Below are 24,132 nucleotides of genomic sequence, written 5' to 3'. Positions count from 1 at the left end.
TAGATATGGGCCCTTTAGGGGGTGAGATGGGCGTAAAGTTAGCATTGAACCTATCTGCCAGGATGTTGGCAATATCAGTTGGTTCTGTAATTTTTGTGCCATTGTGCTGTAGCTCACAGCAGATCTGGGTGTTGCCATCGAGATTCTTGACATAGCTATATAATGCTTTGTGGTTGCCCTTAGAATCAGTGGCAATTTTGTTTTCGTAGCTAGCTTTGGAGGATCTTATAAGGGATCTCAACGTCTTACTGAGGCTGACCAGGGAGCTTCTCCACTCATGGGATTTTACTCTCTTTTGCAAAAGTTTCTTCATTCTGTTGTAGAGTTTGTTTATGTCAGGGGACCACCAGATTGGCTTCCTTTTTTTGGAGGATAGCGTCTTGGTTCTGTTTGGGATAGCATGATCCATGCACTCGTGTAAGTGCTTATAGAGTGCATTTGCGTAGGATTTAGTAGTCGTAACTGTATTGTCCATCTGCATGGGTGTCATGAAGTTCACCACGTCTGTCTTGCTGAATAGGAGAAGGCCCTACAATGAACCTTGTTTGATGTTACTTGTACCAGTTTTCATTTCAGAAGTGGCTTCTGCAGCTCCAGCTACACTGTGATATTAGTCAACCAGTTAGCTATCCCCTGAACAGCAAATTCAGATTTATATTGTTTGCCGATAATACCTTTATGAGGAATAGTATCAAAACTTTTGTCTGGGTTTAGTAAAGGTGTATGTACTGTATGTATGTATGTATGTATGTATGTATGTATGTATGTACTGTATGTATGTATGTATGTATGTATGTATGTATGTATGTATGTATGTATGCATGGCAGTTAGCACAAGTTATTAAGGCCATGGGATCTACTTCTTGTGATACAAGGTTTGATTTCCTCCATCCTCACTTTATCTTAAACGAGAGACACTTAACCAGACATTGCTCTCTATTCATCCCTGAAAAGGAACTGTGCGCTCAGTGGGCCTGGCGAGTTAACAAATGGGTATTATTATTTTATTATTATTATTATTATTATTATTATTATTATAATACAGCCACTATTCACTATTTCATGAGGTTAAGGCGAGAGAACCTGCCATTGACAAAGTCAGATTGATATAGGTCTATAGAGGCTTTCAATGTCTAAACTTATGGGACCAGAAATTATATATTCCATAGCTTTATCTATAAGGTTAGTGAGACTGATGGTTCTATGGTTTCCCGGGTCACTGATTGGGCTACTCTTATGTAAAAACATTACAATGGCTGTTTTCCAGGCTTCAAAAATGTAACCCATGGAAAGACTTAGGTAGAGGTTCACAAAGGCCATATTTGATGCTAATAATCAGGCAACCTGGTGCATTATTGGGTCACATGTGTATGGTCTTCTTAGCTGAGAGGACTTGTTCCATAGTGATTTTAGGGGGGCACTAGGACTGCGAAATCTTCAGTTAGAATGGTGAATGGAATAAAACTAGCACTGAATTTGTCATCCAAGATATTAGCTATTTCCTGATGATCTGAATATGTAGTATCATTGTGGATAAGATCAGAACATTCTTTAATGTTTGTTCTTAATGTCTTGACATAGCTGGCCTGAATGATCAGTTAAAGTGGGCAGAATGTAACACCCATGCAGACGGGAACTGAAAGTTTGACTGCTGAATCCTACACTAAGGCACTGTACGAGCACATCCACTCGTGCATGAATCGTGCCATCCCAAATAGAAACAAGATGCTCTACTCCAAAAAAAGGAAGTCAATCTGGTGGTCCCCTGCCATAAACAAACTTTACAACAAAAGGAAGAAACTGTTGCAGAAAAGAGGAAAATACCAGGATGCAAAAAACTCCCTTACCAGCCTTAGTAAGAAGCTGAGATCCCCTCCTAAAATCCTCCAAAGCTAGTTACGAAAATAAAATTGCCAAAGATTCCAAAGACAATCACAAGGCATTCTATAGCTATGTCAGAAAACGTAATGGCAATGCTCAGATCTGCTCTGAGCTACAGCAGAATGGCATAAAATATACTGATCCCAAGGATATTGCCAATATCCTGGCAGATCATTTCAGTGCCAACTTCACCCCTCTCTCACCCCCTAAAGGGCCCATCTCAATACCGAAAGATTGCCAAATTTCCGGTAATAACGGCCACACAGGTAAATACCGCACTCTCCAAAGCTAAGAATACAGCATCCATGGGACCAGATGACATCCCAGGCTGTGTACTACATGAACTACAAAATGAACTGGTGCCTCAACTAAGTGTCATGTTTAATCATAGCCTCACCTCAGGCTTCATGCCCACTGAGTGGAGCACAGCTACAGTTATCCCACTCCACAAGGGGGGATCCACCTTGGATCCTGAGAACTACCACCCCATCAGTCTGACGAGCCTGATCTGCAAGGCCATGGAAAGTATTATCATGAAACTTATAAACAAAGACATTGGCAACCTTCAAACACGAGACCCCACCCAGTTTGGGTTCCTGAAGGGCCAATCTTGTCTCCTGAACCTGATTGACTTCCTCAAATAAGTCTCCCGAGCTGTGGATGAGGGTAAGGCAGTCCAAACAGCCTATCTGGACCTCGCCAAGGCCTTTGACACCATCCCCCACTCTGGAATCATAGATAAACTTACTAAGCTAGGCATTAATCCCTACTTCACTCGATGGGTTGCCAAATGGCTTACTAACAAAACCCACATTGCAAAAGTAGCCGACTCCAAATCCAGCTCCAGACAAGTGACAAGTGGAGTACCTCAGGGATCAGTCCTGGGACCGTTCTGGTTTGGCATCTACTTCTCTGAAGTACAGGCCAACACTAAGGAACTCTGGCTAACAAAGTTCCAGATGACTGCAAACTGGGAGCCATTATTGAATCCTGAAATTATGTGGCTATTCTACAAAAGGGCCTTAGAGAAACAAACGTTTGGTGCCAGAGCCATGGGCTCAAGCTCAATGCCAAGAAATGTATACTTATCCCCTTTGGGAAAAAAACATGTACCCATGAATTACCACATAGGTGGCAGTACACTAAACACCAAAAGTGTGATAAGAAACTTAGGGACACAGGTGGACAGTGGTCTCACCTTCGATAACCACATCGCCACAACAGTCAAGAAATCCTTCCATGTGGCACACCTCATCACTGAGAGCTTTTCATCCAGAAAAAAGGAGGTCATTGTCCCACTGTACTCATCCCTCATTAGACCTATTATACAGTACAATGACCCATTTGGTATGTACCTCACAAGACATCTACAACAACTAGAAAGGCCACAGAAATACCTCATTAAAAGAATCACTGACCTAAAGCAGATGCCCTATGTTGAACATCTAAAAAAACTCCAGCTATACTCTATTGCATATTGTCTACTTAGAGGTGATCTCTGCTTAATGTACAAGACCATGTCAAACCCAGAGCTGTTGGACATGCTACACTTAAAGAAATCCCAGTCCCTCAGAGTCACATGCTCCAGGGATCTAAACCTTGTCATCACAATGAACAAAACATGCTGGAGGGATAGGTTCCTGACCCAGAGACTCCCCAGACTCTGGAATAGACTGCCCATACATGTCAAGCAGAGCGCCTCTTTGGCCCTCTTCAAAAGGAACCTTTACGACTGGATTAGAGATAGGAATTTCAGCCCGGGGATCATGTCAGTCGCCCTGCTAGACAGGGGTCCAGGAAAGTAAATATTGTAGGGAGAAATATCCAGGGAATTGTTATGGCTAGGCTTGTATAGGCCCTAGGGCCGATAGCCTTGTACCAACCTATGAACTTAAATATATATATATACACATATATACATAAATTTATATATACTGAATTTTAAGCCCTAAACATGCACACTTACAACACCAATGACTAACTCTTTCCAAAAGTTAAAAACTACTTACTTATCCTCTTAACAGAAACTGCCAATGTAAAACCAAACTAGGTGGCTATGCCTCCCATACCCCCCCCCATGTGGGGGCTGTGCCCCCCCCACACACCCCCAACTATATATACTAACTCCAGGACCACACTACAGTGGAGAAAAGGGCATATACCTTTTACTTACCTTACAGTACTGTACACACTGCAACTACTGCCAGGAGTGCATAAAATGTACGCCATGTTACTTTAGATACTTCCTGTAAAAATGTAAAGATACATACGCACATTTAGAAACACTACAACACTACTTTCTATGCTACTATCGGTATTCTGACAGTTGGCACTTTAAGTTACAGTAATGTTTTTTATCACAAGCAAGTCACAGGTGAAGGGAAACACACATCACGTCTATGGCTTAAAATTCAGTATTTTGAAATTCAGCATTGTAAGCTTTCAGTATAATGAGACTCAAGTCAAATGAGTCTTCCGTATTTTGAAAATTAGGCATTGTGGTCTCAGTGAAATGAAATTCAGTATTTTGTTTTCAGTCATGTGAAGTAGACCCATATATACATACGCGCACACACACACACACACACACACACACACACACACACACACACACACACACACACACACACACACACACACATATATATATATATATATATATATATAATAATATCTGTTTTTTTTTGCTCCGACTGCCTTTTCCCACCTAAAAAGCGAATTTCTAACTGATCTGTGCTTCAAAAAGTTTAAATTGCATTTGCCTTCTGCTTTTTACAGTTTTTGCACTTGTTTTATATCACTTTAAGTCGTTTTTGTATTGTATAACTGTTGTAGGCTACACACTAAAGTGCGCTAGCCTGTTTATAGCATTTACAGTGTTTTCTGTGTGTTTTTCTGCTGTTTCCTGGAAAAAATATATATATATTCTCTTGTCCTGCTTTTGCTGAACTAGATTAGTCCAGATTTCAGGTTTTGCTGAATTCCGGACTGTGGTATAGTTTCCTGTGTTGCCCATATCCTTACTTGGATAGGAGGAAGCTTCTCTGTTCACCAGTGAGAGTGGGGAGCTTTGAGCAGCCTATCTGTCCCTGGAGGAGTGGTCTCAGCCCTGAAACTAGTAGCTTATTGGCAGTTTTGGGTCAATTCCTATCTCTTTCAGTTTCCCTGCTTTAGAACCCGCATTTGTGCGGTTTTGCACGATTTTGCGCATAGTGCAGCATTGGGCAGCGCCACTTAAACGGGTTTAAAGTATTCCCGGCTCCACAAAGTGTGCTCTTCACTTTTTCCCTTAGAACTGTTCTAAATCTCAAAGTAAGCACTCTATTTTCATTCTAAAGCCCTGAAGTTGCTCGTATAAGTAATCTTATAAGTAAGCACTAATAAACTAAAGCACTACACCCTCTTATACTCCCTTTAAGTACTTGGCTCCCTATTGGTCCTTTTTGATCAGTCAAAAAGTAGTTCCTTATACTATTCTGGCATGTCCAAAAGTCAGTTTCGGATTTACTCTCCAGTCCAGCTGGTGAATCTGGGAATCTTGAGGCAATGTTACAACTGCCTTATGTACACAGACCACCCTCTCCTCCTCCCAACAAGCTCAAATATATGTGAGAGATGCAACTATATAGCCAAACAGGAGGCTGAGCTCTCTCAACCCAATACTGGCACAGTCAGTCAGGAGGAGAAGGTAACCACACACACCACAAATCCAGTCTCACATAGACCTATCGCAACAGAAAACCAAACACATAAACACAAAAACATACTCGGAGGCTCTAAATAAAAATCTGCCCAAGCAGCAGAAACCTCCAAAGCAGACATCCAAGCAACCGCTACCCCACAACAATACCCACGTATCATATAGTTCACAAAGTCAGTGTGCCACACAGTCACAGCCCTTAAGCCTAAACAACACACCTAATACACTTGTAATAGGTGACTCTATTGTCAGACACACTGAGGTCCCACTCACCAGGCTGAACAAGGAGAAGGTCACTGTAAGCTGCCTGTCGGGTGCCAGGATTCACCACATAACACAAGCACTCAGGTCACTCCAAAACAAGTACAAATATGACTCCGTCATTTTCCATGCTGGTGTGAATGACGTGAGACGTACCTCCCTGAACTACATGAAAAGAGACATAGAGGAGCTCTCTGATCATGTAGCCCAGGCCGGTATGACCCTGACCTTGAATAGCATCTTACCCTCACCAAGAATGATGCCACAGTATAAAGACAAAATGATCAATTTTAACAATTGGCTAAAGTATTGGTGTCATTCAAAGGGGACTCAAATAAAATAAGCTTCACAAAATACCACCCTGGTTAACGAAAGTCCAGTCCACAAAACTGAGAACCAAGTGCTGAAAATATTTTATTTTAAGAACACCACTGGTAACAATAAAAACAAACGTGTAGTACATCCAATGCATCATTCAAAGGGGATCCAGTGTCTGTCAGCCTGGGATGACATGCTCGACAAGCCACGTTGCTTCACTAGGGACGGCTTGCACCTGTCACCCCTGGGCTTTCGAATACTGGCTAAGGCTCTTGTCACCCCCATAGTGCCTTTTTTAGGCAAGGCTCAAAAGACAAACCCACCTCCATAGACAACACAAAGAAAAAGAAACTAAGGGTAATGCTGCTCAACGCCAGAAGTCTAAACCTCAAGATGCACGCACTCGAGGCTCTCCTCAGTATGGAGAATATCGATATCTGTGCAGTAACAGAAACCTGGTTTAAGGCTCCCGAGAGCACCCCAGCACTACCAGGTTATACCTCATACCATGCTTTTCGGCCCCAAAACTCGGACCGAACCACAAAAGGAGGGGGAGTATCCATATTCATCAAAGATACCCACACCTCCAAGTTAGTGGCACTGCATGAAGCATCGGAGACCATCCACGTGCAACTAACAGTGGGCAAAACTGCCTTTCAGTTTGTAGCCTGCTACAGACCGCCCTCCCAAACTCAGGAACCCCACTCGGCTTTCCTGAGAACACTGGAGAATATGAAGGTCTCTCCAAACACCATTATATTGGGTGACTTCAACTACCCAAACATAGACTGGGCGCACTACTCAAGCCCCAACACCCTCGCCCAACGGTTCCTAGAATTTATAAACTCAAATGCTATGGAACAACTGGTCACCACCCCCACAAGACGGGAAAACATATTGGACCTGATCATCACCAACATGGGGACTCTATGTTCCATACCAGAGGTATACCCCTCATTGGTAAGATCTGACTATAAATTAATCTCACTGGACATCCATATCCCATCCTCAACCCCAGCCAAGAAAACCACGGTGAAGAACTTCTCAAAAGCAAACTTCACACTTCTCAAAACCGAGGTGGAATCCTTCAAAGCCCCCGGGCCAGTGGAAAATATGGCCCAAACCGCAGAATCCTTTACAAACGCTTTCTATGGACACCTAAAGGAATGCATGTATCGTGCTATCCCAAATTAAACCAAGACTCATTCCTCCAAAGGCAGGAGACCTGTCTGGTGGACCCCAGCCATAAATAAGCTATACAACAGAAGGAGGAAGCTACTACATGATAGAGCAAAATCCCAAAAAGGGAAGGCATCTCTGTTCAGTACTAGCAAGAAACTACGATCCCTCATAAAATCATCTAAGGCCAGCTTCGAAAGAGAAATTGCACAAGATGCTAAAGATAATCACAAGGCCTTCTTTAGTTATGGCAGGAACCTAGGTGGCAACTCCCAGATATGCTCTGAGTTAATTCAAAATGACAAAAAATACACTGAACCCACAGACATTGTCAACATCCTGACAGACAGGTTCAGTGCAAACTTCTCCCCCCCTTTCCCCCCAAAAGAGCAAATGTCTATCCCAACAGAGTGTAGCCTCCCTGGCATCACAGATGCACAGGTGAGAGTTGCCCTCTCCAAAGCAAAAAACACAGCATCAATGGGACCAGACGGTGTCCCGGGCTGCATCTTACACGAACTCCAAGAAGAACTGAACCCTCACATAAAATCACTGTTCAATCTCAGCCTTACTACAGGATATGTACCCAAGGAATGGCATACAGCAATAGTGGTCCCACTCCACAAAGGTGGTGCCACAATGGACCCCGGAAACTATCGCCCTATAAGCCTGACTAGCCTGGTCTGCAAAGCTATGGAGCGTATCATCATGAAACTCATAAACAAAGACATTGGGAACCTCCAAACACTGGATCCTACCCAATTTGGCTTTGGTAAGGGCAGATCTTGCCTCTTGAACCTGGTCGACTTCTTTGAAACAGTCACCAAGGCCATAGATGAAGGGAAGGTAGTCCACACAGCCTACCTGGACCTGGCAAAAGCCTTCGACACAATACCCCACTCGGGCATCATAAATAAGCTCACCAGCTTAAATATCAACCCCTATGTCACAAGATGGGTTGCAAACTGGCTCAGGTATAGAACCCACATGGTCAGAATTGCAGGTGCCATGTCAGACTCTAAACCAGTTACAAGTGGCATCCCACAAGGCTCAGTCCTGGGACCTCTCTTGTTCGGTATATATTTCTCTGAGGTACAGGCTAACATGGGAGGACTATGGCTGACCAAGTTCGCAGATGACTGCAAACTGGGTGCCATAATCGACTCGGCGACTGACACAAGCATCCTCCAAAAGGGTCTCACAGAGATGGATAACTGGTGCCAGAGCCATAGCCTAAAGCTAAATGCCAAAAAGTGCATAGTCATCCCCTTTGGGAAAAACAAAGTGCCCACAAATTACCACATAGGTGGTAATCAATTAATCTGGAAGAAGTAATTAGGGATTTGGGGACCCAAGTAGATAGCAATCTCTCCTTTGACAATCACGTTGCCAAAGTGGTTAGAAAGACCTTCTATATAGCCCACCTTATCACGAAAGGGTTCACATCTAGATCAAGAGAGGTCATTGTGCCCCTCTACTCATCACTCATCAGGCCCATAATTGAATACAATGCCCCATTTGGGATGTACCTTACCCGACACCTGCAGCAACTGGAAAGACCCCAAAAGTACCTCTCCAAGAGGATCAAGGGACTCAAACAGATGCCCTACACAGTTAGGCTAAAGAAACTCCAGCTCTACTCAGTTGCTTTACCGCCTACTCAGAGGCGATCTGTGCCTGACGTATAAAGCCATGTCCAACCCAGAATTAATGGACATGCTCCACCTCAGGAAATCCAAATCCCTTAGAGCTGCACGCTTCAGGGACTTAAACCTCAGCACAGAAATAAATAGGACATGCTGGAGGGACAGATTAATATCCCAGAGGCTCCCCTCACTCTGGAACAAAATCCCAATCCATGTTAGGCAGAGTCCCTCAATGACCATCTTCAAGAGAAATCTTGATGAGTGGATCGGAGAGCGTAGGTTTACCCCTGGAATCTCTTCTGTGTCCCTACTAGACAGAGGCACAGTAAACTAACCTCAAAAGGGCTATCTTCTGTGACCTACTATACAGAGGCACAGTCAACTAATCTAAAAGGGTGGCGAAAGCCAAACACACTCCGGCTAGGCTTATAAATGCCCTAGGGCAGTTAGCCTAGTATCAACCTATGAACCTATGAATATATATATATATATATATATATATATATATATATATATATATATTTATATATATATATATATATATATATATTTATATATACAGTGTGTGTATATATATATATATATATATATATATATATATTTATATATACAGTGTGTGTGTGTATATATATATATATATATATATATATATATATATATATATATATATATATATATATATACACACACACACACACACACACACACACACACTTGTAAATATTTGTAATTATGTTGTAAATAACAGTTATTTTTGTATATAAATAAAGGACCTCTCCTCTTTTCAGTAGGTGCCCTGGGATCTTTCACATCCACCTAATCTATGACCAACTTAAGCAGATGGGACCTCAGTTTAACATCTCATCCAAAAGTTGATAAACTCAGGAGAGCATCAATTCCTAACATTATACTGCAGTAACAGCAATCCAATCTCCTGGAATAGGAATAGGTCTCACAGCCTTCCGGTCTTCCAGCACCAAAGGCAAGTGTGCTACCTGTTGCACCACTCACACTGCTGTAAGCTCAAGAAAGCATTTGGCATGTTTACAATTAGTAGATTTGTTCCACTAATTTCTTGATGGATAATTGAAGTCACCCAGTACAAAAGTGTTTGGATTTACAGGAATTTTGGTTAAGGCATTAAGCTAGCTATCATGATCATCAGAGAACATGAAGGGTATTCTCTAGCTAGCTATGCAGTGGTAGTAAACTTTGTATAGGGTAAATTTGATTTCAATGAGTTCAGCTTAGAGATTGCAAAGAGCCTGTTGGGAGGAAATGGGGATCATTGGCAAATTCTAGAACTTTCTGTAGCTGCCAGTAGGTCTGAAAGCATGATAGAGAGAAAAAGTGATTTCATTATGTTGAAACCATAACTCCGAAACTACACATATATGAATGCATTTGAGTTGCAGGAGGGCCTTTAATTCATCCATTTTTGTTAAGACTCATGCCACTGAACAGAGCTACCTTAATGTGTTCTAAATTATAATTTACTAGGTTGGAATGTCCATTAGATGGATGCTGTCTAAAAAGTCATAAACCAGTGAAGACTTTACTCAGCATGTGAAAATTCTGGTACAAGAGCTGCAGAGCATCCCTTGCAAAACAAGGTTTGTTGACCATCTCATCCCATGCTGACATGTACTGAATTCCACTAGAATGACACCACATAACTAATTATTGAAACCAATTATCTTGTCTTTGAATCTTGGCATCATTCTGGTTGATGGCAAAACACTGCTCAGGATTAGTGTCTTTCTTGCCTTGGACACATACTAGCAGCAAAGTCCAGCATATCTTTCTGCATGTGTCTTTGGGTAGAGTGGTCAAGGTCATTTACCATTACAGGAGCCACTATAAGGAAGTAATTACAATTGGCAGGATAGAGAGATTTCTGGCTAACTGTTACCCTGTTCTTGTTGAGCTTGGTGAGAGTGTTACTGGTGAATCCGACACAGTGGCACATATTACCAACAAGTCACCATTGGCAGATGCAGACTCAGTAAACCTTAAAGAGTTCAGCATCATGGTGACATTGGTACATGTGCAGTAGCTGCTGAAGAGAATAGCAAAACAAAGTCATTGCTGTGCAGTCTAAGGGCAGATGTTTCTTACTAATTTGTCTAGAAGACTTAGGTGGTGTTTTCTTGACAATGTCAGCATAAGTAGATATTTTAGAGTTGATCTGTGTTGTTGAAAAGTGTGTGTGTAGTACTTGCCAAATGGAGTTTGAGGTAAGGGCATAGGTCAAAGTTCAGTAAATACTTGCAGTTCTCACAGATTTAGTCATTATTAGGCAACAATAAAATATTCTTGATAAGCATCAGGCATTTCTTACACACTGCCTTAAAATACCAACAGTGCTAACAGACTGGACACAAAAATGGCAAGAGCTAAATTAAATTCCATTATTAGCCATTGGAGTCTAACATAGCATAAGAAATCAGGCAAAAATAAATCCTTTTGTGTTATCCTGTAGTTCTATTCCTGTAACTGGTACAGGCTCATAAGGGTATAACAGATTACACTAACATAAAAGTAAAGCCATGGGAGTGGCAGCAGGAGCATCAGGACCATTGCTGGTAGCACTCTGAAAGATGGATAACAGCACTAAATAGCACACTTAATTGAAGAGTGGTCAGCAGTAATAATGATAGCAAGTGTAATGGAACAGAGATAAGCTAGCCTACGATAAGACTATTAGGGACATTAAATCAAGTATAATAAATGCAAGCAGCAGTATTATAAGTGCAACAGGACCCAGTTATGTCATTTCTGCTGATGGCCCAGATGCCACCGAGATTCTGTGATAAATGCTAATAGTGTAATAGGTTATCAGGATACAGCCAGTCTTAGCAGAAATTTAGCACAACTAACAGAAGTTTAACAAGCAGAAGCAGTAATCAGAAGTGCAGCAGGTAAGTCATTTTTCAAAGACGGCTCAGTTGTCTCTGCAGTTGCTATGCAATGAATGCTAAATAACAGTGGTCAGTGGTGAGCAGAAGTGCAGTAAAAGACAGTTACGTCCCGATTAAGGATTGGTCAGAATACCACTGAGTTAACTCTGCAATGTATACTACGTTTAGTAGTAGTAATCAGAAGTGCTCACAACACGGTAATGACCCTTTCAAGGATAACTCAGATGCCACTGAGCTACAACAGTTAGCAATAATCAAGAGGTTTAGAGCACTGAGAACACTGAAATAAGAACTACCCTGAAAAACAGTGATGACAATCAATAACAATTAATTAATAAGCAATCCTGGAGTGAATAGTCTTACATGAACTGTAGGAGAATAGTACACAGTCAACGCTATGTAATAAGTAGGGACAGTACATCTTCAGTAAAGTAGTGCCAGATCTTATACTGCAAAACCCTACTGGTAAGCATGACTACGTGTCAAGATGGCCATGTTCTGATACAACAAAACCTCAAAATGTTTTACAAAAGAAATTATTTCCAGTGACTCATACAATGAAGAGTGAAAGTAATTTGGACTATTCACTGATGAGAATTTTCTTCTCAAATAGGACAACCTTAGTTTTATCAGGATTAATGGAAATTAGACCCCACATGTTAGTAAAGTACGACTTGACTTAGCTCTTCCTTACGTTGTTTGACATTTCTGGAATATTCAGTTTCCTTAGAGAACAATGTGCTGGTTTTTCATGAAATCTGGGAACACTTTGTTTCAGAAGTTGTCTGTCTTGTCCTTGCAACATACAACCTATTACATTTAAGAGTTTTGGTCTAGAAAAATAGCAAGGTGTTTGTAGTCCTGCCATCTATCCATCCACCGAGACATATATCTGTTCAATCTCTGGAGCTGTAAGAGACAAACCAGTTCTGTTGTTACAGCTGAGTGACTGACTGAGACTGGAATTTCATCAAATCTAATACTCTGGCTGAAACAGTAACTGGAAGTGAGGGACATACCTGCAAGATGACCTAAAGCTAACACAGTCTTTCTCCTTAAATTGTAATCTAATTTCAGCACTTTCTGCATCTGAAAGAAAGATCAGGTAATGGTGGTTTCCATAAAAGGAAGCTGGTAGTTCTAACATGTGAGAGCGACCAGAAAATGGTTACTGATACTGTGAATGAAGATTTTGAAAGTAAGCAGTAATTCTCAGTCCTGCCATTCTAAACTAATTGAAATAATTTGTAGAAGGTGATAAGGCATCTTCTACAAACAGACAGGACATTGTTAGGAAGAGAAGGCCAAGCCAAAAATTAGGTGCTATTATTATGTCCATCCTATGTAGTCCATCCATCCACAACCCCTTTTTCACATTTTTTGCACATGGGGTCAGGGTGCCACTTCAACAGTGAAAAAAGTTAAAATAAAATAAACATTTGTAATAAATTCTTATCATTAAGTAAGGAGGTTTGTATTACATTCATTTTTTAAAAATGATTATATTCCATTACAACCAGCTGTTAGGCTAGAGTGGCCACTGAATGTACAGTATATATATCTTAGAATGGCCAAAGCAAACTACCCACACTGTAAGGTATTGACAGTATTTCACTTCAAGATTTATGTCCCTTGCACTAGGTAGCCACTTAATCTATCTTCTCTAAGTCAGAAAGTATTTTTTTACTTGAAGGTAAATCCACATAATAACTATAACATAAACATAACACTTTAATATTTATTAAGAGCTCATAGAATGCATAATAAAAATGAATGGATGACTAAATTAACTGCAAGTCTATGCCTTTCTCAGTTTTGCCAAGTAAATAGCAGGCGGCTTTCCCAGTGTCAGCTATGATGTTATTTATGGTCACCTGGCAACATCTTAAAGGATTAACTATGAGGTTAACTTTAACTACTAAATATTCTTCTTCTTCTTCTTTCGGCTTTTCCCGGTTAGGGGTCGCCACAGCAGATCACCTTGTCCGCACATTGAATGGCAGTGGAGTTTTACGGTGTCGAGTTGCCAGCCCGGCGCCCAACCTTCCACAGAAGGCACACTCACACGCACACCTAGGGCCAATTTAGAGTGTCCAATCCACCTGCAGCATGTCTTTGGGATGTAGGAGGAAACCGGAGCACCCGGAGGAAACCCACGCGACCACAGGGAGGACATGCAGACTCCGCACAGAAGGCACCCCAGCCGAGGATCGAACCGGAGAACCTCTTGCTGTGAGGCGGCAATGCTAACCACTGCACCACCGTGGCCGCCATTTTAACTACTAAATATTAATTATTATAAAATGCTCTATCCTTCAGTATAGCCCCAAAAAGAGTGTGAATTGACTTGATGTATGGAATTCTTTTTAGTACATTTTGTGTTTTTCTGGAACTTAATATTTGGAAGATATTGTAACATTCCATAAAATGCCTGTCATAAACATCTCAATGAAAAACATCCATTTTAGACTGAAAATATTCTGGACATTGTTTTGCTGAAACCTTATAGAGTTGCCAAGGTGCATGCATTCCCTTGTATACTGTAATGGTAAAATAGATCCAAGTTTTGCCAATGTTTTTGCATTATATTTGCCCATTAAGTACCCTATCAGATCAATCTTCAGTATGTCCCAGCCAGTCTTCTCCCAGATCTCAATATTAGGCTGTAGGTTTATGCAATAGTTGCTTTGCTGTCTTATATATATATATATATATATATATATACACATACATACACACACACATATATATATATATATATATATATATATGTGTGTGTGTGTGTATACACACAGATATATATATATATATAAACATATACTGTGTGTGTGTATGTATATATATATATATATATATATATATATATATATATATATATATATATGGGTCTACTTCAAAACATTGAAATCCCAGAAGATCGAAGGCGACATCATCAAGACAAAATCAGTGAAAACCCACGTCAGGAAAAGACTGGATCAATGAATATCTTCTTAGGGTAAGTAACCACTAACACAAAACGTCATGAAAAACTGAACTATCCCCAGTCCACCCAGGTGGGGGGCCAAGCCCCCCACACCCCCATAACTAAATATACCAACTCCAAGATCACTCTACATTTGGGGAAAGGGCAAAGTTCACCTTGTTGACCAATACATTACTCACCCTTGGAATACATTCGCCCATCCAGTCCTTTGCTGAAATGAGCTTTCACTGATTTCCTCTCGGTGATGTCATCTTTGATCTTCTGGGATTTTACCTAAATTAGCCTATCGATGGGCAATAAGCAAAGAAATTAATCCTAGGTCATATGTCAGTTTATTACTAAACACACACAGTCATGCATGGCATGCACGTCTATGGTTAGTTTGAAGGGATGTCAGTTCACTTATGACATTTCTATGAAAGCTAGGGGGAAACAGAAGCTATATAGAGAAAACATATATATATATATATATATATATATATACAGACATGGGGAGAGCATGTGGACGCCATACAGAAGGTTCCAGTCATGAATCAAACTGGAAAATCAAGCACTGTTCCACAGCACTGCTGTTTATATTACCTTTCTTTTATACCTATCTCCTTATTCATAATTTTCCAGTATTTTATTTTTGAAGGTAGTTCTACTCATATTAGAGCCTCACCTATTTTGTGCTCTGATCATTTCCTGGTCCACTTTGGACTGATTTCATTTAGCCACAGTCCCCATGATCCTGAACTGAGGATGGATGATATTATTAACCATGTTAATGGGAACTTCATCCTTTACTTGTTTCTTCAGTTCCTATCAGTGAGTGCTCTTGACTCAGTGGATGCCCTTGTGGAGAATTACAATACATTTCTGTCTCAGATTTTGGACAGATTGGCCCCAGGTCATGGTTGCTCTGTTCCTACTTAGAGGAATGACCAATGGTTCTGTTCTTCTCTTCATATCATACACACAGCTGGGCATCGGTTAGTGAGTTGCTGTTGACGAGCTGTAAAGTGCAGTGACAAAACAGATGATGAACATTTCTCTATTTATGAAGTGATAATTTACCACAAAACGTCAAGTATTTATGTCTAGGGAAATCTCCTTAGTGACTAGCCAACCAGCTAAACTTTTCTGGGTGATGGAGACATCATGCAGTCCAGTCTGCCTGACAACTGGAAGAGTTTTATCAAGTTCCAAATGTGAGTCACTGTTCGATTTTCACTGAAATAATTGCCTCTATTAGGTCAACTTTTCTTCTGGCTGACCCCAAGGATGGCATAGTATGTCCTCCATCACCATTAATCATGTATTTTTGGTGTGTAATTTACACAGTTTTAATTAGTTCAATAATGTCTGCTCTAGCTTGCAACTAGCAATGTGTGGGTTGGATCCATGGCTGTCTAAACTGGGTATGGTCAGTCTTGATATTCTGGGTCCAGTAATTTATCAGATCCTGGTTACCTGTTTGAGGACTGGAATATTTCTTTCAGCCCTGAAAGAGTTGCGAGTTATCTTAAACATTAAGAATCCATGGCTTGATCCAAATAAGTTCAATAACTACCATACTATCTTTGACCTTCCTTTTTGGGAAAGTTGTCAATAAGCAACTAGAAAGTTATGTTATTGGACTTATGGACCCTTTCTAGTCAGGCTTTTGCAATCAGACCTTATAACAGTTGTTAATGACCTCATTTATGGCAAGAGACCAGTGGCACTTTATAGTGTTGGTCCTCATGGATCTCTGGGCAGCATATGGCACAGTGGACCATAGCATCATAATATAATTAACTTACTCTGGTATTTCTGCAATAGTTTGGACTAGTTTACATCTTACCTGTCTAACCAATTGCAAACAGTCAGCTCAGGACTGAATTCCTCATCAGGTTCTGTTTTGGACATTTACTGTTCAATAGGCACATGCTTCCTCTCAGAGATTTATTAAGAGAAAGGGGTCTAGCATATCATAGTTATGCTGATAATACTGAAAAGGAGATGGCTTCTAAATACAATCTGGTGATGACCTTGAAGCCATACGTAGTAGGCTCACTGAAAATTGACTAAAATTGAACACCACAAAGAGTGTGGTCTTGGCTGTTCATACAAGTCTGACAGATTGCTATGCCATACCTTTGCCAAACTATATAATGCATTGTAGTAACAAGTTTGTATTTGTTAGGAAAGTGAGAACCCTTGGTATTATTCTTCACTCATGGCTAACACTGGATCTGTATTATGTGTTCAAAGAATCTCTTCTTCGAACACATAATAATCAACACATATACAGCAAACGCTGTAAACCGCGAATGGCCATGTCCTCAAATTTTTTCCTCGGGGAAAAAATTCAGTTGGCCGTTATCAGGAATTGCCCTTTTCTTCAATATAGAGCAATCTTGGAATTGGTATATTTATTTAGGGGGGTATGGGGGCACAGCCTCCCACATTGGGGGGTGAAGCCCCCCCACTTGATTAGTGTTTTAAAGTGTGTTTTGTATTTTACGGCCACGTGAATTTTTTCCAGAGGAAAAAATTTGAAGACGTGGCCATTCACGGTTCATAGCATTCGTTGTATATGTGTCAATTATTATGTGTTCGAAGAAGAGATTCTTCGATCACATAATATAAACCCCTAACACTTGGGGACCACATGTTGTCTGTAATGAATTCATCTTGTTTCCAGCTTAATTAAGCACATAATTCCTCAAACAGATTTTTTGATTATTATTTAAACCTTGGTCTCTTCCATATTGGACTGCTGCATTACCCTGTGTTTGGGACTTAGTGATACAGAACTTGAATACCTACAGATCATGCAGAATTCTGCAGCTAAGCTATTTACTGCTACTCTGCATTGTCAACTTATTACACCTGTTCTGCACAGCCTGCTTTGGCATCCTATCCATTATAGGATTATTTTAGAGATTCTAGTATTAGGCCCATTCTTGCCATCTAAAGAAGCTTACTGTGCCCTACTGGTACTGCTGTCAGCCACTAAGGGTTGGTATGACAAGTCAGCTTTAAAATGTTAAGTTTTTGAGCATTTCACTATTTAGTGTCTTTCTTGTGGAATTTGCTACAGCTATGACTCCAAGAACAGTCTTCTTTGCCCAGTTTCAGACAAATTTTAAAAACATACCTCTTTGATTTAGCCTACAATTATATGGATTAATTGTTGCATTGTTTTTACTGTCAGTATTGTATCCTTACTTGCTTTATTAATGTGTATGTATGTTTTGTTAAAAAGCACCTAAATAAACTTGAACTTGAAACATGAACTCACCTATTTTTGTTTTAATATTTTCCTTTCCTTCCTTTCGCAACTCCCTTCATATATGTTTTATAATCCTGTCATGGCCTATTAAATTCCTGCCTTCATTAATTTCTTATTATTAAACAAAAAAAATACAACTACAAGATCACCATCTTTAATTCATCTTACATCCTTCTGTACAGAAAATATTTCTTTTGACAGGGTTCATCCTTTATTTATTTCTTTCTTTGTCAGCTAGCTAGATAGACTCTTCCATAGAAATTTTGTATCTACACTCCAAGACAAAAGCAGTCATAAATGTAGTAAAAGGCAGCCAGGCAGACAAACAAGTGCAATTCAAAACGTAGAAAATTACTTTAATGCCTGCATTCCAGTATTATCCAAAAACATGTCTTATGAAGCATAGCTTGTATTTTGCCGGGGCAAGGAAACTCAGGACTAAGAGATATAATGTCTACTAGTAAATAAAAAACTTTTTTCATTTTCAAATTTATCACCTTTCATAACCTTTAACCATGTTCTCCATCTTATTTAGGGTATCTTTTTCTTTTGTCATACTTTAGTCCTCTTCCCCAAAACCAAGGCTTAAAAATTTAATTCTACTTTTGAAATATATTCCATGAATACAGTTTTCCTCTATCCCCAAATAATCCAATAAATACACTTTATCCTTATTTATAATCCCTTCCTTTTTAAAGCTTTTTCTACACTACCCCATACGTCTTCAGTTTGCACACATTCTTTGCATATTTATATATATTTATGCAAAACCTTACCACTCATATAGAATACTATTTTAATCCCTGTATTCGCTTTAATTTCTTTGGAAAACCTGTTCAGATAAAGTATATATAACAAAGGACAGAGAGTATATCATTGTCTAACTAATTTTTAAATGAAAACTTTCACTAAGCTATCCATTTTCAAAATCCTTATTGGAATACCTTTTACTAAATTCCACGTCCTGTCTATCCTATCACTTTCTCCTCTTGCTGCCCTCATAGTTTTCCATAATATACTCTGATTTATATTGTCATACGTTTGGTGCTGATCTAGACATAACATACATTCCCCTTAGTTCTTTTTCATACATATTTCCCTCACGTCCTTAGTCTTCAGGCCATAGTACCCATCCAGGAATACTTTTTTTTATATATTAGGATCATGCTTTTTATACATTAGGATCATGCACTTTATCATCAAACCATTTGTCTAATGAATGTTTAAATAGTTCAATATTTTACAAAGTTTGACACTATCAGGGATCCTATTCCTAAAGTATACTGCTCCATTAATAATATATGTATTTCCTACCATTACATCTAATTATAGGAACTTTAAATTTCAGATTATTATGTTTGTAAATGTTACCAGAGGAATAACTATGTACATCAAATAAAATCTGAAGTAAATGATTATAAAATACCCAATATGTGAACAGTACTCTCCACCTATATATATATATATATATATATATATATATAGATATAGATATATATCCAGAATGAATAGAATGCAATTTCAGAATATGACACCTGTCAACATATTTCATATTCTTAACTTTGAGAATTTGTTTGGTAAATTTTTTTTGTATCCTTTCCAAGCAATTAAGCTGACCCATAGTATAAGAACAAAAAATACTATTGTATAAAGCAATTAAACAAGCGTCATCTCTAGTAGCAATATTTTTAAAAATAAAACCTAACTTTCTTAAAGTAGTTTTACAAATGCCATCAACATGTCTGGCAAACAAAAAGTTGGATGACATCATAATACTTAGATCCTTATAACTAGTAACGTCTGATAATACAAAGGATGAAAGAAAAAATGATTTTCTAATTTGGGATTTACTAAAGAATATCTCTAGTTCAATTCTTGGCACCTTCTGTGTGGATTCTGCATATCCTCCCTCTGTTCAGGTGTGTTTCTACCAGGTGCTCCAGTTTCCTCCCACATTCCAAAGTCATGCAGCAAGTGGGCTGGACACTCTAATTGGCCATAGATATGAGTGTGCATGTGAATGTGTGGTGTGAAAGAACAACAGTGGCAAGGCTAGCCACCCGGTAGTGTGAACGTCGCCTATAGGTGATTGTGAAAAATGGGAAAACCGGTTGTGGATGGATGGATGGATGGATGGATAATGTACACTTAGATTCATTGAACTGAAAACCCAACCTTGATGCCCATCTATCCATATCAGACATATAGGAGTTAATCACATCAAAATTGTCATCATTATTAGTAAAAAATACAACTTTACAATTGTCGGCATATTTACTAACTCATATTCCTTTCATGGTCCCTAGGGGTTTGTTTTTTCATTGTCTTATTTCTTAATCTGCTCACCAGTTATAAACCATTTTATTCATTAAGATCTTATCACTCCACAAGTCTAATGGCACAGTGGCTGGACATCCATCTGAATATCTCTTTCATAATTATTTTATAATAATCTTCTCTGATGACCAGATATTTCAACTGCTCATTTTTCCACCATTCACTCCTCTATTTTTGCCCAACATGTCCATGTTCACAGCTTGACATTTCATTTTTCCAACACCACTCATGAATTTCTGAATACTATATATCTATATATATATATATATATATCCACATTGCTTCCTCCCCCTCTTTCTTTCCTTTTCTTTCTCGGTTACATTAAGAAGGAAAACACAACACTTTCCTGAAACCAAAAATGAACCAATTCCCCTTCAGCTTTTTCCTCCACTTTTGCCTAATCCTGTATAGACTTACTTTCCACAATTAACTAATTTCATGTTTCTTTTCACCATTTTAATATCATTTGTTTAAATTCAGCAGAATTTCCCAAACCGGCAAATTGCAGAAATAAAATATGCAGAATTATTCAAATTTAAAGTTGTTGAGAAAGCCACTATATTACCTTGAATAAATTTAATTAGTTACCAGTCATTGCTAGAGCAACCCTCCTCCTTAATTTATTTAACTATCCTTCAAAGATACTCTGTACACTTTATCTCTTGTCTTAAGTACAGAGTGACAATATATTCACTCTGGTCTACCTCCCAAGAAAATCTGCTTTCTGCAGTAAACAATGAAAAATATTTGCAGAAGTAACACTAGCATCTTAGAAGCACCTGCCATTTTGTTATAACAAACGTGCATATCTACCAAGAATTTTGAGAAAAATCTTCTGTAATCATCTCACTGATCTCAATAAATCCAACTGCTTCCAGAACATCAGTTAAACTGGTTTAGCCTTCAGCAGGAGCGGCCTTAGATCAACTGGTGCTCTAGGCAAAAGGGCTCTGGCGCCCTCGCCACACCACCTGGTGCCCCATCCTGGTCTACCTACACCAACTAAATACTGGGAAAGTGCCCCTACTAGACCAGCGCCCTAGGCAGCCGCCCAGTTGGCCTATGCCTAAGGCCGGCTATGGCCTTCAGTTCAACCAAATTCCTGTTTTTCCTCTTTTAAAATCTAAGAAGTCGTATGTATATACACATGCTACTAGGTAACATATGTATATATGTACTTTATGTACCCTTTGTAAAACAGGCCTCTGTGTACCCTGTGTCATTTATTGTTATGTAATTTCCAAGACAGATTCATAGTGCCTCTATTAAACATTAAAGCAAGGTATGCAACTGTTTGTGTACATATACTTCCTATGTAAATATATACCTAACAAACCACTATCATCAAAACCACAGTCATCACACATAAATAGTAGGACTAACCAGATCATCAGAGGATAAATAAAATAAATAAGAATAAAATAAAATCATCAGATGAACTTTCCATTTAAATCACATTTGAGCTATTTAAAACAAGTTGCACCCCCACCCCAATGTAGGGGTTCTGTGCTCCTACACCCCAGCAACAGTATATGTTAACTCTGAAATCACACAACAGTTGGAAAAAGGAGGAACTTCTTTGACCTCACTGTCTACCATCACACACACACACACACACACACACACACACACACACACACACACACACACACACACACACACACACACACAAACAAACACACACACAAACACACACACCAAACTTTCACTTACAGAAACATAGGTTCATAGGTTGGTACTAGGCTATCGGCCCTAGGGCCTATACAAGCCTAGCCATAACAATTCCCTGGATATTTATTTCCAGAATATTTACTTCCCTGGTCCCCTGTCTAGCAGGACGACTGACCTGAACCCCAGGGTGAATTTCCTATCTCCCATCCAATCGTCAAGGTTCCTTTTGAAGAGGGCCAAAGAGGTGCTCAGCTTGACATGTATGGGCAGTCTATTGCAGAGAATGGGGAGTCTCTGGGTCAGGAACCTATCCCTACAGCATGTTTTGTTCATTGTGATTATCAGGTTTAGATCCCTGGAGCATGTGGCTCTGAGGGATTGGGATTTCTTTAAGAGTAGCATGTCCAACAGCTCTGGGTTTGACATGGCCTTGTATGATAAGCAGAGATCGCCTCTGAGTAGGCAGTTTGTGACAGAGTATAGCTGGATTTTTTTTTAGACGATCAGCATAGGGCATCTGCTTTAGGCTTGTGATTCTTTTAGTGAGGTATTTCTGTGGCATTTCCAGTTGTTGCAGATGTCTTGTGAGGTACATTCCAAATGGGGCGTTGTACTCTATAATGGGTCTAATGAGGGATGAGTACAGTGGGACAATGACCTCCTTTTTTTCTGGATGAAAAGCCCTTAGTGATAAGGTGCGCCACATAGAAGAATTTTCTGACTGTTGTGGTGATGTGGTTTTCGAAGGTGAGACCACTGCCCACCTGTGTCCCTAAGTCCCCTATCACACTTTTGGTGTTTAGTGTACTGACACATATATGGTAATTCATGGGTACATGTTTTTTTCCCAAGGGGGATAACTATACATTTCTTGGCATTGAGCTTGAGCCCATGGCTCTGGCACCAAACATCTGTTTCTGTAAGACCCTTTTGTAGAATATACACATCATTTGGGGATTCAATAATACCTCCCAGTTTGCAGTCATCTACGAACTTTGTTAGCCAGAGTCCCTTAGTGGTGGCCTGTACTTCAGAGAAGTAGATGCCAAACAAGAGCAGTCCCAGGACTGAACCCTGAGGTACTCCACTTGTCACTTGTCTGGAGCTGCATTTTGAGTCAGCTACTTTTACAGTGTGGGTTCTGTCAGTAAACCAGTTGGCAACCTATTGAGTGATGTAGGGATTAATGTCCAGCTTAGTACGTTTATCTATGATTCCAGAGTGGGGGATGGTGTCAAAGGCCTTGGCGAGGTCCATATAGGCTTTTTGGACCACCTTGCCCTTGTCCCTGGCTTGGGAGACTGATTCGAAGAAGTCAATCAGGTTGAGGAGACAAGATCGGCCCTTTAAGAAACCAAACTGGGTGGGATCCAGTGTTCAAAGATTGCTAATGTATTTGTTTATAAGGTCCATAATAATGCATTCCATGGCTTTGCAGATAGGCTCATCAGACTGACGGGACGATAGTTCCCAGGATCCAAGGTGGATCCCCCCTTGTGGAGTGGGATAACTGTAGCTGTGCACCACTCATTGGGCATGAAGCCTGAGGTGAGGCTATGATTAAACATGCCACTTAGGTGAGGTGCCAGTTCATTTTGAGGTTGATGAATGAAGAGAATGAGAGGGAAAGAAGGTTGGATGATGTAGGAATAGTGAATCATGGAGTACAATGGATTAGTAAGGAGGAAGTAAGGATAGCTATGAAGAGAATGAAGAATGGAAAGGCTGTTGGCCCAGATGACATACTTGTGGAAGCATGGAGGTGTTTAGGTGAAATGGCAGTGCAGTTTTTAACCAGATTGTTTAATAAAATCTTGGAAAGTGAGAGGATGCCTGAGGAATGGAGAAAAAGTGTTTTGGTACCGATTTTTAAGAATAAGGGTGATGTGCAGAGCTGTAGTAACTACAGAGGGATTAAATTGATCAGTCACAGCATGAATATATGGGAAAGAGTAGTGGAAGCTAGGTTAAGA

Source organism: Protopterus annectens, chromosome 7.part0, assembly GCF_019279795.1.
Source record: "Protopterus annectens isolate FY-2018-M chromosome 7.part0, PAN1.0, whole genome shotgun sequence".
Lineage (NCBI taxonomy): Eukaryota > Metazoa > Chordata > Ceratodontiformes > Protopteridae > Protopterus > Protopterus annectens.
The sequence above is the reverse complement of the archived record's forward strand: the minus strand, read 5'-3'. Positions refer to the sequence as shown.